Below are 16,689 nucleotides of genomic sequence, written 5' to 3' on the forward strand. Positions count from 1 at the left end.
TAAAATGTCAATACTACCAAAAACTATCTATAGATCAATGCAGTCCCTATTGAGATTCCAGTGACTTTTTTTTTTTTAGCAAAAATAGAAAAAAAAACTTAAAATTTATATGAAGCCAAAAAAAAAAAAAAAAAGGCAAAGAAATCCTGAGAAAGAACAAGGCATGAGGCATTCTTGTTCCTGATTTTGTTATATTTATTATAAAGCCATGGTCACTAAAACAGTAGAATACTGGCACAGAAGCAAAGAGACCAATGGAATAAGGAATCAGAAACAAATACAAGCATATATGGTCAACAAATATTTGAGAAGTGAGTCAAGAATGCCCAATGAAGAATTGTCTTCAATTCTTCAATAAATGATGTTGGAGCAAATGGATACTCACATGTAAAAGAATGAAACTGGACCCATAGCTTACACCACTCACAAAATTAACTCAAAATTAAATAAATGCTTTACTGTGAGACCTGAAACCATAAAACTCCTAGAAGTAAAATACAGGATAAAAGCTCCTTGACACTGGTCTTGGTAATTATATTTTGGAAATCACACCTAAAATGTAACCAAAAAATAAAAAATAGACAAGTGGGAATACATCACACTAAAAAGTTTCTTCACACCTGAGGAAGCCATCAACTATTGAAAAGACAACCTACAGAACGGGGAAACAATATTCACAAACCATATATCTGATAAGGGATTAATAGCCAAACCAAATAAATAATGCACATAACTCTATGGCAGAAAAATCACCCAATTTAAAAATGAGTAAAAAACCTAATAACCATTTTTCAAAAAAAGATACACAGATAGGCAACAGGTATATGAAAAGATGTTCAACACCTCTAGTCATTAGGGAAATACATATTAAAACTACAATGAGATACCACCTCATGCCTGTTAGAATGGCCATCATCCAAAAGACAAAAGATAACAAATGCTGGTATGGATGTAGAGGAAAGAGAACACTTGTGCACCCTTGGGGGGGGGGGGGGTGTTGTAAACTGGTACAGCCACTGTGGAAAACAGAATGAAGGCTCCTCAAAAATTAAAAATAGAACTAGTTACAGTCCATTTCTGGGAATATATCCAAAGGAATTGAAAACACAAGAAAAGATAAATGAACCTCCCGATACACAGCAGCATTATTTATAATAGCGGAAACAGGGAAACAATCTAAGTGTCCAATGATGGAGGAATGGTTAGAGCAGTTGTGGCATATATGGTTGACTCCTGAACAACGAGGGATTTAGAGGTGTGACCCTCCACATAGTTGAAAATCTGCATATAAAATTTAACTTTCCAAAATTAAGAGGCAAACTCGTAATAGCTTACCGTTGACTGGAAGCCTTACTAATAGTATAAACAGTCAACTAATACATACTTTGTTTATGTATTATATATTGTATTCTCACAATTAGGTAAACTAAAGAAAGGAAGACGCTATGATGTATACCTTAAACCTCATTCAGTGATGTGTGTCAACTATCTCTCAATAAAAGTGAAAAGAGATGAAAAGATACAATTTTCACTTGCTTTTTTGATCATTTTTTTCCCATAAACACTCTCCTCCAGCCACACTGGTCCCCTTGCTATTGCTCAACTCAGTATGCTCAACTCAGTATGCTCCTGTTTCAATTCTTTCTTTGTGCCTGGAACACTTTTACCTAAAATATCCTTAAGATTTATTTCCTTATCTTTTCAAGTCTTTGCTTTAAATCAGTGTGTCATTGAAATCTACTATGACCACCCTATTTAAGTTTGCAAAGTTCTCTGCCAACCACATCATTTCCCCATTACCCTTACCAGGACTTTTTTTTTTTCTTCAGCATTATGCCCTTCAAAAATATGTAATTTACTCATTTATTATAGGTTCAGCCTCTCCCCAATTAGGAAGCAGGCTCTGAGAGCAAAGGAATATCTGCATTTTTGCTTACTGTGGGATCTCAGATCATGCATGTTATATAGCAGGTACTCAAAAAACGAGCACTAGTGACATTCCTTTTTCTAATATGAAATTTTCTCCTTTCTCATTTTCATCAAATTCTTGGTTCTATTTAAGAGTTAGACCTATTTGCTGGTATCCCAAAACAACCCTACTTAATAGTTCATCCACTTCTAATTTTTCTTCAAAGGCTTATCTTTCCTTACATTTCCTTAATTATGAGCTTCTCCTTAGGGTTTAGTATTTGACCCTTTATCCTTCTTTATATTTACACTTAATAACCTCTCTCCTTTGAATAGAGGAGACTTCATTTTTCAGACTTCAGCTAGAATGGAAAATTTTAAATGGTCTGCCATGTCAAAGTTTTAGTTAAGAACCCTGGACCTTACTCTCACCCAGGTAAATCCAGTAAAGTATCAAAGCTTCAATTATTTATGTCAATAAATCCAAATATTGTTTCTCTAATGCACTGTTCTCTTATTAGTGCCAAAAAAAAAAAAAAAGTAATGATCTCCTTCCTCCCTCCTGCTCCCCACCCCCCTCAATCTATATCTTAGAAGTCAAGATAAAAATTCAGGAGTATTACTTAAAACATCCCTTTTCCCTTTCTCCCAAAACTCAGCCAAGTGTTTCTTTATTCTACTTATTAAATTTTTATTATGACCTATCTCTTCCATGTCACTTCTGTTCATGATAATCTCTTACCTTTCCTCTTAAAGCCTCCCAACTGAAACCATTATTTCCCTACTTTCCCCTTCAATACATTCTACACACTGCCGAAGTATAAACACTTAAAGACCTTTAAAATTCATGCAATTGCATAAAAATCCTTAAATGGCTTTCCTATTATTTAGTATAATAGTCTTACCATGGTTAAGCTAATACTCAACAATCTCTATGCTTCTCTTGCACATATGCTCAAACTATCACAGTTTCTTTAATAAATCAAGATTCCTTTCCTCCTCACTCATTTCAATGCCTTACCACAGTCCATTTCTTCTGTTTGGAACCTCCCATTTATGTTCACTTAGATATTCAAATTCATTCTATCACATCCTTTTAAAAGTTAATGAGATTCATATAGTCAATGGATCTTGACAAAGGACTAGACAACACAATGAAAGAAAATGACAGTATTTTCAACAAATGATAATGTAAAACTGGACACCACATGCAAAAAAACTGAGTCCCGACACAGACTTCACATCCTTCACAAATATAAAACTCAAAATAGATCACATTCTATTTATAAATATTCTAAATATAAAATGCAAAATTATAAAACCTCTGCAAGATAATGTAGGAGAAAATGCAGGTGAACTTGGGTATGGCTATGATTTTGATCCAACACCAGGGCACAATCCATGAAAGAAATAACTGATACACTGGACTCCATTAAAATTTTCTGTTCTGCAAACAGCAATGTCAAGAGAATAAGAAGACAAAGCACAGAGTTGGAGAAAATATTTACAAAAGAACCATCTAGTAAAGAACTGTTATCCAGAATCTATATAGGGAGCGGAGGGACGGCCGTCGGAGCCGCCGAGGCCAAGTGCTGCCTGGCTGGGCCTACAAAGGGGATGTCAGGCCTCCAAAAGGAGCGCAGTGGAAGCGAGGGCCTCCCTGAGCCGCTGCTGTGACGGCCAGTGAGCGAGCCGCGGAGGATGTCCACCACCAGGACGGTCGCGCCCGCGGGGATCCCGGGGAACCCGCGGGAGGTCTCCAACCCCGCCAAGCCTGGCCGCAAGACCAAGCAGCTGCAGTACGCGCAGAACGTGGTGGTAAAGACGCCCTGGAATCACCAGCTCGCCTGGCCCTTCTACCAGCCCGTGGATGCAATCAAGCTAAACCTGCCCGATTACCATAAAATCATAAACACCCGATGGCTATGGGGACTATTCAGAAGAGACTAGAAAATAATTATTACTGGAGCGCCGGCGAATGTATGCAGGACTTCCACACCATGTTTACAAATTGTTACATTTACAAGCCCACAGATGACACAGTGCTAACGGCCCAAGCCTTAGAGAAAATTTTTCTGCAGAGAGTGGCCCAGGTGCCCCAGGACGAAGTTGAATTATTACCCCCTGCTCCGAAGGGCAAAGGCCGGAACGCGGCGCAGGAACCCGGAGTGCAGGTGGGCAGCAAGTGGTGGCCGTGTCCTCTGTCTCCCCAGCAACCCCCTTCCAGAGCGTCCCCCCACTGTCTCCAGACGCCTGTCATTGCTGCCCCCCCTCTGCCGACCATTACCGCAAACATCACGTCGGTCCCTGCGCCCCCGCCGCCGCCCCACCCCCTCCCTCGACGCCCATCATCCATCCCTGTGGTCCCTCCCACAGCGCCTGTCGTCAAGGAAAAGGGTGCAAAGCGGAAAGCAGCCACCACGACGCCCACTCCATCCGCGAGCCGGAGCGAATCGCCGCCGCCATCGTCAGACCCCAAGCAGGCCGAGGTGGGGGCTCGGCGAGAGAGTGGGGGCCGCCCCATCGCACCGCCCTGGAAGGGTCTAGAGGACGGCGAGGTGCCTCAGCATGCGGGCCGGAAGGGCGAGCTGCCGAGCACTCGCGGCACTGTGACAGCGTCCTCGAGGACAGGCCGTGCAAGAAGCGTGCGGCCTGCGCCTGGCCCTTCTCCAGCCGGTGGACGCCGAGGCCCTGGAGCTGCACGACTACCACGACGTCACCGAGCACCCGATGGACCTCAGCACTGTCAAGAAGACGGACAGTCGCGAGTGCCCAGACGCGCAGGGCTCTGCTGCTGACACCCGGTTCATGTTCTCCAGCTGTTACCAGTACAACCCCCAGGCCACAAGGTGGTGGCCGTGGCCAGGAAGCTGCGGCCGTGTTCGAGGTGCGGTTTGCTAAGATGCCGGCTGAGCCGGGGGAGGCGCCGGCCCTGCCTGCGCCCGCAGCCCCCGTGCTGAGCAGGGGCGCCGAGAGCAGCCGCAGCAGCGAGGAGAGCTCGGAGGAGGAGGAGGAGGAGGAGGAGGAGGAGGAGGAGGAGGAGGAGGAGGAGGAGGAGGAGGAGGAGGAGGGGGAGGAGGAGGAGCGGGCCCGGCTGGCGGAGCTGCAGGAGCAGCTGAAGGCTGTGCACGAGCAGCTCGCCGCCCTGTCGCGGGCCCGGGAACAAGCCAGAGAGGAAGAAGGAGCCGAAGGGAAAGGAGGAGAAGGAGGAGGACGCGGACGAAGACGAGGACACGGAGAGGCACAAGGCCAAGTCTGAGGACGAGAAGGCCAAGGGGGCCCCGCCGCCAAGCAGGCCCAACCGAAGAGGGCTCCCGCCGAGAAGGCCGGCAGCGCGGCCAGGCCAGCAGGCAGCCGAAGCAGGGCGGCAAGCAGGCATCGGCCTCGACGACCCGGAGAGGAGGAGCAAGGCCTGCCCGTGAGCTAGGCCGAGGGCGCCAGCTCAGCCTAGACCACCCGGCTGCCCGGGGACACGGGGCTGCGGGGTCCACTTCATCCAGTCCCGGAGCCCTCGCTCAGGGACCCAGGCCTGAGCAGAGAGAGATTGACTTTGAGCCTCTGAAACCCACCACTGTGCGGGAGCAAGTGTTGTTGACAGGAAAAGCAAAGGGAGCCTTTCTCCACGAGCGGGAAGAAGCAGGCGGCCAAGTCCAAGGAGGAGTTAGCTCAGGAAAGGAAGGAGTCGGAGACGCGCGGCAGGACGTCCGTGGGCAGCTGAACAACAACGAGAAGCCTGCCAAGGAGGAGAAAGCGGGCTCTGCGCCCTCGGGAGGGCCGCCCGGCTCAGCAGCAGCAGCTCCTCGGTCCGGGAGCAGCAGTTCGGCGGATCCAGCTCCACTGCAGCGACTCAGACTGAGCGCTGGACTCGCACATCAGGACAAAACCAGCGAAGTCGCACCCGCCGAAACTCTGCAGTGTCCCTTGCTCTGGTTGATCTGCTGCTCTGGTTCCGCGCCTGCAGGTTTTCTTTAAAACTCAGTGTTACGGAATCCAGGGATCCCCGGGTGGCGCAGCGGTTTGGCGCCTGCCTCTGGCCCAGGGCGCGATCCTGGAGCCCCGGGATCGAGTCCCACGTCGGGCTCCCGGTGCATGGAGCCTGCTTCTCCCTCTGCCTGTGTCTCTGCCTCTCTCTCTCGCTCTCTGTGTGACTATCATAAATAAATAAAAATTAAAAAAAAAAAACCATGTCAGATGTGATCTGAAGTTTCTTGCAAAACCCCTTTCTTATGCCCAACCTGGTCTGTAGCTCCAGAAAGCATTGTTTGAAAGGAAGTTTCTCTGAGATGGTACTGCACCATGGGCTGTCAGCTTTGCAAACAGGCGATGTCTGTGTCCCCTCAGCTCAGCCCCACGGCCGGGGTCACCTCTTGCTGCAGGGTGAGGGGACTGTGGAGGTGCTGCGGGCTCCAGTCCGGGCTTCTGCAGCGGTGGGGAGAGGCGGATGGGCACCGAGAGAGGGGCGTCGGGAGCTCCTGGGAGGGAATACGGGGGGCCGCCTGTGCCACGCGCAGCTTTCCATACACTGAAACTTTTACCTCAACTGGAAAAAAAAAAAAAAAAAGATTAAAAAAAAAAAAAACTAAAGGAGACTTTTTTGTAAGGTTCAGCAATTTTCTACGAAAGTCCAGCCCCATGGTGTGTCCCCAACTCGTGAGCTGCCGCTGCTGCACACTCAGGGGCCCATGAACACTTTATTTATTAACATCATTGGTGGTTTAGAAAAAAAAACTGCAAAAGAAATGCATTAAAAAAAAAAAAAGAAAGAAAAAGAAATGCAGGCCTTTTCAGTGGTTGGAGGAGAGCCCCAGACCCTGCTCCGATGGCAGACCCGTGGCCTCCAGGTGCTGGCCTCCTGCGCCTGTCCGGTGCTGTCTCCTCTGCACAATCGCCCTCCCCAGCCCTGCCCCACAGGGCTCTGTGTGTCCTCCCGGCCCACATGTGGGATTGGGAGACGTGTGGGTGTAGACAACTTCCAGCTGCAGCGCATTCTCGGTCTTCACATTTTGTGTGTTGAGTTCTTTTGTACTCACTTCTGGTCTCTTTAGGACTGTTTTAAAAGAAATCAATTTAGGGAACCCCAGTTATATAATATAAAATTTGTAATCTGAGAGAAAAAAATGTATAGTAAATCTAAGTCTTGATTTTTAACTTTCTATTGTAAATAATAATAATAATAATAATAATAATAATAATAATAATAAACAGAGTTTAACAGAAGGTTATGTTTCGGTTTTATTTTTTCCAGAGGCTGCCCTGCAGCCTTTGAGTGCAGGGACACCCCGCACTGCCTGCCTGAGCTTGGAGCACTGTGGCTTCCGCCGAGAGTGCCAGGGGTCGGCCGTCCAGGACCCCCAAGGGGGTACCCCTAACCTCCCAACCCCCAGGGCAGGGGCCCTGCGGCCCTGTGCAGCCTTCCAGTGCAGCCTTCCAGCCAGCGACAGGGGCCTGGCCAGACTCTCACGGGGGTGGAAGAGCCTCTGGCCACAGGAGGGTTTGCTCCCTGAAGACCACACTGGGCTCCCTGCTTGAGCGTTTTCCCATTAGCACAGAAATAACAGGGCACTGTCCCAGACCTCCCTGCGAGGACTTCCTGGAAGTGGGTGCTGGGGACGGAGCTGCAGGTGGCCTGGCCTGTGGTCCGGTGGTGAGTTTCCAGGTGGTTGGAGTGGGTGGGAGGTTCGGGTCATCAATATCCTAGTAGGGGGCAGTCTGTAAAAATCCTAAAGTGGATTCAGGTTCCACCGGCCCTTAGGATCACAGATGCCCTTGCCGGACATGGAACCGATGAAGCAGCGGGTGGCGGGTTACCATGTTTCTTACTGCTGGTGATTCTGACGCTTGGTGAGTGTTGAGCCAGTTTGTTAAACTTTTCATTAAGTTTTGTTTGTAATAAAAATACATGTGGATTTTCAACTTAACATTTTTTATTTTTTTTATTTTTATTTCTTTTTATTTATGATAGTCACAGAAAGAGAGAGAGAGAGAGAGAGAGGCAGAGACACAGGCAGAGGGAGAAGCAGGCTCCATGCACCGGGAGCCCGACGTGGGATTCGACCCCGGGTCTCCAGGATCGCGCCCTGGGCCAAAGGCAGGCGCCAAACCGCTGCGCCACCCAGGGATCCCAACTTAACATTTTTTAGAGTTACCCTTGTGTTTCAAAGGTGTTTTCTAAGCAGATCGGTAATGGAATATTTAAACTAGGACTTTAAGGAATTAATACATGACACGACGGATGGTCTTACAGCAGGATCTCTGGCAACGTGCAGCGAGCGCACGTCCCTGAGCAGAGGGTGCCTGGGGGCGCGGGGGTCCCGTGGAGCACCTGTCCAGCTGCAGGCCTAGCGGGGGCGGTGGCCTGTGTGAGCCCTTAGGTTGGTGGGGAGCGTGTGGTCCTCGCCCCCGGCACAGTGGGAGCGTTTCAGAGCACTTGGTCACCCGCTGGCTGCGCGGGACACACGGGTTCTGGAACACCTCTGTCCCTCGCCCCCGGGAGGAGGCCGCTGGCCGCCACGGCAGAGGGCTGCCATCCATTCGGAGCGTGTAGCTGGACGGTGCTGTGGCTTCTTGAGGCTTTCCGTGCACACTTCAAAGCCGATTTCTCTTCAGAGATATCCTCGGCCCCCTCGAGTCAGCCTGTGGATGTTTGCGGGAAGGAACCGTGTGCTTAGTAGGTGGGCCTCACGGGAGCCCTGGAGGCCGGGGGTGGCGGCAGAGACCCCTGCTCGTGCTGGGGCGCGTCATCTTGCTTACAAACTGTAAGGTATGTCTTCTTTTTGTTTCTGTTTTTGTTCTGCCACAACCACGTCTGTGACAGCCCTCTGGGAAACCCCCCCCCCCAGAGAAGGATGCAGTGTAACCTGGTCCCCAGGACTGGCATAACGCTTCCGGAAGTTTTCTTTTTTTATATTTAAAATGTTACTTTTCTGTATGATGTGCCTGCAAGTTTACTGTAACTTTTTCTTAAAAACTTTCTAGTGCCGTTTCTAGTATATTCCTGTAAATGTCAGTTACTGAAAATGAGTCCGAAACTATTTAGCTTCTTTATTGCAATGCTGGCCTCAACACAACAGAATAAAAATGGTAGAAAGTACTCTTTGATGTTTCTGGTAATCAAGGACCCTTCTCCTGGGGTATTTGTTTTGTTTTCATAATAAAACCTTTATATATATATATATAATTAAAAAATAGGCCAAAGACCAGAAGAGACACTTTACCAAAAATTATATATATAATTAGGCAAATAAGCATGTGAAAAGATGCTTTCCACATCATATGTCATCAAGGAAATGCAAGTTAAAGCAAGATACCACTAAACATCTATTAGAATGGCTAAAATCCAGAACACTGACAATACCAAAAGATGGTAAGGATGTGAAGCGACAGGAACTCTCATTCATTGCTGGTGAGAAAACAAAAACACTACAACCATTCTAGAAGACATTTTGGCAGGTTTTTATAAAACAAAATATATACTTATAATATGATCCAGCAGGGATGCTCCTTGGAATTTACTCAAAAGAATTAAAAGCTTATGTCCACACGAAAACCTGCACATGGATGTTTACAACAGCTTTATTCATATGGAATATTGGACAATGTACTATTCAACACTAAAAAGTAATGAACTTACAGGACATGAAAAAACATGGAGGAAACAAATGCATATTACTAAGTGAAAAAGGATAATCTGAAAATGCTATAAATTGTATGATTCCAACTATATAACATTCTAGAAAAGGCAATGAAGACTATGTAGTACCAAAAAAAAAAAAAAAAAAAAAAAAAAAAAAAAAAAAAATGAAGACTATGTAGATAGTGAAAAGATAAGTGGTTGCCAATATTTAGGGGCAGGAGAAGGATGAACAGTCAGAGCACAGAGGATTTTTAGGGCAGTGCACATAATCTATGTGATACTATAATGCTGGATACATGTTGTTGCGCATTTGTCTAAAGCTATACAGTGTACACCAATAGTGAACCCTAAGGTACATCATGGACTTTAGATGATCATGATGTGTCAGAGTAGGTTCATCAGGTGTAACAAATGTCTCAGTCTGGTTAGGGATGTAGATAATGGGACGTTATGCAAGGATCAGGACAGGGGCTATAAAGGAAATCACTGTTCCCTTCAACTTTTCTGTGAACCTAAAACTACTCTAAAAAAAAGAATCTTAAAGAAAAAAAGGGAGAGGTTAATGCATTTTTACATCCTGCTCTCACCACACTAGTGCTAATCATTGAGCCAATCTGTAAATTTCACAGGCTACTGTGTAACTCATATACTGCTCATCAAGATCGGAATTATGTATACATGAGTGTAACATAGTTCTCCCCACTAGACTGAAATCTCTATGAAGGGAGGAAACACATATGTCTTGTTCACTCTGTAAACATCTATAGAATCAAGTATAGTGCCTGACAAATATTAATGAATGAATGGAGTTCCTTAAGACAAATGTCATATAACACCTGCTTCCTGTTACTATCCTATCCCTCCAGGTGTCCTCCCGAAGTACCCACTCTTTTACCTGATATAAAATTATCTCCCCAGGTAGACCCTCTCTAGCCAACCTGCCTCACTCTCACTTTTAGCAACAATTCATTTCCACAACTGAAAACCATGCTTCCAGCCAACGTCTCCTGAGCTCTATGGAATTTCCAAATGCAGTCAAGAAATGTCTTTATTCCCAAGGTTTTCTTTTTTTTTTTTTTAAGATTTTATTTATTTATTCATGAGAGACAGAGAGAAACAGAGAGAGACAGGCAGAGGGAGAAGCAGGCTCCATGCAGGGAGCCCGACGTGGGACTCGATCCCGGGTCTCCAGGATCAGGCCCTGGACTGAAGGCAGGTGCCAAAGCATTGAGCCACCAGGGCTGCCCCCAAAGTTTTCATTAATGCCCCTCTTGTGTTCCTTATCTTTGACTCCTAAAGATTCCGATCTAGACCATCCCTTATTATCAATAGAGCCAAATCAGCTTTTTCTATTCATTATAATTTTGTGTGTATTTTTCATCCTCTCATCTAAACTGTAAACTATTCCACAGCAGGGCAAATATACTAACATCTTTGCATCCTCTGCACACTTTCTTTTAGTAGGTATTAAATAGTTATTCTTAACAACTATATTTTATGGGCAATAGATTATTATGGCTTCTTTTATGCACTTGTATTTAGATTCCCTTACTAGATTATTTGTCCCTAAAGGAAAAACTCCTACGTCTACCATACAAACCTAGCAAAATGATGGAAATGCTCAAACACTCTTAAAATAGAGTCACTGGAAATTAAGAAATAGTAGCCTATTTTAAAACTTCCTTTTAACTGCCCATGGTGTGAAGGGGGTTATACTATTGGAGAACCTTACAAATTTAATTGCCCTGGAAGACTTAGTGACTTGAAAAACAACCCTAAGATCCATTTCACCCTACTACCTCTAACCTGAAGTAACTGTGTAAAAGTAGCCATGACATGCATTCTCTTTACACCTTACTTTTCTGAACTGTAAGTTAGTTAATACATATAAATATACTTCAAAGAATGTCAGGTACAAAATAAGTGCTTTATGACTGTGGTATTTATATTGTTATCATATGGTATCTTCAGGCATCTTTAAATCTGTACCCCAGGTATAGATTTCAGGTATCTTTAAATCTCTATTCCAAACAGAGAAGTTTCTATCAACACTGAAAGGAAATGTAAATTTCACTATCTACATGGTAAAGTTCTGCAAGGCAAGGAGACGTGGGCTGCTAAGAAAACTTGGTGTTGACTAGGGAAGGATCATTGTCTCTTCTTATACTTTTCATACACACTGCTAGTATGAAAATAGAAGCAAAATGGACCAGAGGGATACTTATGGGAGAAAGAAAAAGACTTGAGAAGTTCTGACATGCAAGCAAAAACAAAAACAAAAAACGCCCCTTATAGTTCTAATTTATAATTTTTAGAGTGAAGAACAATGATCTTGCAGAAAAATAAAATCCAAAGGAGCTCAAAGTAAAGACACAGGAAAAAAAACTACTCTCTCCATAGACATCCTTAATAATGTAACTTATTGAAATTTAATCTTGAATAATCATAGAAAAATACTTTCTTATTAAATACAGATCTTATTCTCAATAGAATTTTCAAATAAGAAAAATCTTTTATTTTTTGTCTTGACTCCATATTATATACTTTATGTTTTATTATTTATTTCTACTGACGTGAATTTCTCTAATCTAGCAACATAATTATCTACAGCAAAGATTCTTCAAAATACCATGGGTTATTTACCAGATTTTACTTGTCTACAAAAAATATATATTTTCCCCCAGTGATCAGTGACTCCATAAATGGGAAGGAATGGACTTTTTCTCCATTTCTTGGTTTTATGTCATAGTAATGATGAAACTTTTACCTCAACAACTGCTCATTCCAGTCTTTTACAATCACTTCTGTCAAGGGACTGTGTTTGTTCACTGCAAAACAGTGTCTAAATTATAACTTGAGGACAATATGAAGACGACAATGAAAATCCAGTTTACTAAGAAGAAAACAACTAGATACCCTTCTTTCTACAAGGACTTATTTATGAATATGCACTTAATAAAAAAATAAGATGCTCGATAATTAATAAATTTAGGTTTATTCTGCAGTTAGGCTTATAGAAAAGAGCATAAACTGGAAAATAAAATAGTCGCTTCATTCCCCATCTTCTCTTTTAGGAAGACTTTAAATCCATAATTAATTTTAAAAATGCCAAATCTCACACATACAAAAAATACTTTCTTGAAACATTTTTTTTTCAGAATATATGCAGAAAAAGCACAGCCCTAAATAGAAGACCAAGACGCGTGTGCACACACACACACACACATGCACATGCTCAATATATTCACAGCAAAAAAACATAAGGGATGGGCAATTCAAGCTTTCTCCCAAAGCATACATGGGATGACAGAAATTCCTAAATCTCAATGCAGAATACAACAATTACTACCAGAGGGTAATGAATTAATGAAAACATAAATACAGTTACTACTGGAGCTGGCTTCCAAAGCACCAACACACAAACTCATTCAAGACTCTCTTTTAGATCTCAGCTACAGAAATGCCAACCAACATTCCTATATTTAGCAGATATAGTAGTTTGAGGAAAAGCTACAATTATGATTTTAAATTTGAAAATGAACATCATAAAAATAATAAATCACTCCTTTTTCCTATATTGCTCCACCTGTCTTTGCTTAGCCTTTACTGAATTCAAACACTAAGTATTGACTTATATGGTTTTCCCATGAACAGATAAAGTAGAAAATGAGAAATAGTTTAGATCTCAAAAAAAGGACATGACTCAACAGTTTGCAGGCAGAAATAAATTACAGTGATCAAAAATATTGTTTGGGAATATTAAAATATCTTTACTGTGTACAGAGTTGTTTATGAAAACTTTGGCTTTCTCATCTACATTATACCATGGAGAATAGAACAAAATAATGTAAAAATGTCCTGTTTACACAACGTAGACTTGAGAAAATGCACCACTGGTGCTATTTGATGTATGAAATCTTCATTTTCCAGTATATAGGTTATTTTCTGGAACTAAATCAAGCTCAGTGTATTTTTGTCTGAGAAAGCTTATATTTTTTCACAAAAATAGAAACTTCTGAAGAGTATCTTCGTGACCATGAGAGGAATAAAAGCAAATTTCAAAATGTACTTTAAGCACAGACAAACTAGAACATTTCTACTTTGTTGGTATGACTGTTTTTTTTTTAACACAGTGACCCTTAAGGGAAAAAAATGGGTGGGGGGAAAAGTGGCAGGAAGATAGGCTTCATAAAATACACTTAGGTTGAATTAAAGTAGTTGTAGTTTAGTATTTTAAATAAGGAAACATTCAATTAAATAATCAAGATTCTCAATAATCTGCAAATTGCTGTAACCTCTAGTTTTGAAATCCCCAATCTTTGAAAAAAATTAACTTTTTTCTTGCCAAAATTGTGTCAACATATGTTTGGTATTTTCTTTCCTAAAAAGTTTGGAGATATTTTAGAAGCACCCAAAACCTAAATCCATGGTAAATTTAATAACTCTTTGGAGGTAAGTAATAGTCTCATCTAAAAGAAAGAGAAATCGAGTTGGGTTACAGATGCTTACAAAAATGAGAAAATTAGGATAAATTTCATTAAACATATTAAATATCTGAAATTCTAGATTGCCAGTATTCCTTTTAAGGAGGATTTATGTTTATGAATAGAAATCCTCAGGGTAGTATTGTGTTTTTCTCCTCATAGGAAACGCCTATTTTGTCAAGCAATTAAGGTTCTCTGTGGAGAAACTGATATGTTAGTCAGTCCACCGCCAGACTCTCAGCCTAAAATCCATGGGCTTCTCTCCCTTTGCTGCAAAACAAAGACCCCTACTCTTATTCTCCTGAACCCTTTGTCTTTTCCTCATCTCAACTCAGTGTCAGAATTTTTTTAACACATAGATTCATAAAAATGGGGTAAAAAAAACAATTTCTATAAATAAAACAGATCTACAGTATAACATTAACTCTGCAAAAAAAAAATCAGACAAAGAAATAAAAATAAATACTCTAGAAATCTGGAGCTCATTTACTAATTTTCTAACTCAATTCACTATGATCATGGGTCCATTGCCAAATCATGGTCTCCTATCCTCTTTTCAACTATCTTATTAAATGTAATGTGATTAAATAAATAATTACTAAAGGAAAAAGATATTCTTTTTATTTAAGAAAAAGAACATGAAGAATGACATCACCAAGATGGCAACATAGGATATTCCTGACTTCACTCCCCTCCCAAGACAAGTGAACAACTATTCAAGAGCAAGACAACATTGAAAGAACCCTAGAACATGATGGTGAGGTACTCCCCACACCTCAGAGGCCAAGACAAACTGCATAGGACGAGAAGGGGCCACACGCTGGCTGCACTTCTCCCAGACCATTTCAGCACCAACCTGAGGTCTCAACTGAGCCTCCAATTCTTCCAGTGGGAAAAGAGAGCACAGGGGGGAATAGCCAGCCCTCCAACTCAGCACTGTGGCTGCTTTGTGGGAGCCCCTACTCTGATCTCATGCCTACACAGGGATTGCTGGAAAACTATAAGGTTCAAACACTGGGATTCTAACTGTGACAAAGAATAGGAGAGAGGTTTGCAACAACTAGCATACAACCTTGGCCGACCAAGTTCATACTTGCAGTGTCCAAGTAATAATACCAACCAGCGGCTTTCCTCATTATCAGAACCAAGATGGATATATACTCTGACCAGGGAATTAACAGAATATAGATCTTATTTATTCTGATCTAATGAATACTGTCGACCATAGAGCCAAGTTTGCCTAAGCCCAGGCAGGGAACTGAATCACAGCTCCCTTCCTCGACTGTGGAGAGTATCTTCTGGTCCCATTTGACAAGAAGGGCTGGAGAAAACTCCTGAAAGCTTTGTGACACAATAGCAGTCAAGCTGAGAAGCTGGTAGAACTGAAGTTTGTACAGCGGCTCTGTCAGGGAACTTGGGGAATGGATCAGCCTGAGTTGAAACAACAAACAAAGAACAATAGCAGCTTTAACTGCTTCTCCCGCTGCACCCAGACAGGGAATCTAATTCATAACCCTGCTCATTGTTGAATGCCATCAGTCTGTCCAACCAGAGAATCTAACCAAAGCACAAGGAAAGCTCTGTAGCCCATCCAACAGCCCTACCTACAGTGGCATTTGAACAAAGAGCATAGCCTGTGGCTTCCCCAATCTGCAGAGGAAAACCAGTGGCCTCATCTGACCAAGCAACTCAGTGCAGACACTACACTGATTCAGGTCCACCAACAATGAGCTATACAGACCCTGGTTCTATCTGCTGTCCTGCCAGGGAAGGGAAACTAATTCATAGTCTTATCTACTGCTGAATATAGTAGCCAGTCCAGACCATCTAGGAAGCCTAACCAGATTAGGAGAGAATCCAAGCAATTGTAGACAAGCCAGGCAACTGCAAAGCCCATCCTATAGCTTTTCTTAGGGAGGGAACCAAGCTGTCAGTCCTATACAACTCTCTCAGTCACTGGAACATCTCCTATCCCTGACCTTCTCCATCTCCTATCCCTGAAATTATCCTATCTCCACCTATCTCCATCTCCTATCCCTGAAATTACCAGCAAATGCCCAGAAACTGAAACTGAGCTGAAACTGAGCTGAATGGTGAAGAAGTGTCTCTGCCAAAGCAAACTTGTCAAGTCTGGAAATGGAGCCCAATTACTTAAATGCACAGATGCCAACATGAGGAATCAAGGATCACAAACAAAACAAAACAAAACAAAACAAAACAAAAAAAACAAAAAACAAACAAACAAAAAACATGTAAATAGGACACCACCAAAATAAACTCATAAAGATCCAAAAACTAAACCTTAATAAATGGAGATCTAGGAACTGTCAAAGAATTCAAAGTGAACCCCCTTTAGGAAGTTAGTGAACTACAAATCACACAAACACAGACACACACAGAAAAGTAAATGAAATTAGGAAAATAATGAATAATAAAAATGAGAACTTTGAAAGAGCAACCATCAAAAACAAATCCAAATATAATTCTTAGATTTGAAAAATAAGTAAACTGAAGAATTCAACAGAAAATGTCAAAAGTAGACTCAACCATGCAGAAGAGGGAATCGGTAATTTGAAAGAGAAGTCACAGAAAATAATCTAGAGGAGCAAAATGAAAAAAGAATGACAGAGAGTGAAAAATCCTATGGGAATTATGAATCACAAT

General features: G+C 42.7%; 1 protein-coding gene and 1 pseudogene across 1 annotated transcript in view; one reads left to right on the top strand and one right to left on the bottom strand.

Annotated features, from left to right (window-relative positions):
- Nucleotides 1-16,689, bottom strand: part of MALRD1 (MAM and LDL receptor class A domain containing 1) — a 649,658-nt gene that overhangs the window by 506,157 nt on the left and 126,812 nt on the right.
- LOC112670350 (bromodomain-containing protein 3-like) lies at nt 3,506-6,352 on the top strand (annotated as a pseudogene).

The sequence above is a fragment of the Canis lupus genome, chromosome 2 (assembly GCF_003254725.2).
Source record: "Canis lupus dingo isolate Sandy chromosome 2, ASM325472v2, whole genome shotgun sequence".
Lineage (NCBI taxonomy): Eukaryota > Metazoa > Chordata > Mammalia > Carnivora > Canidae > Canis > Canis lupus.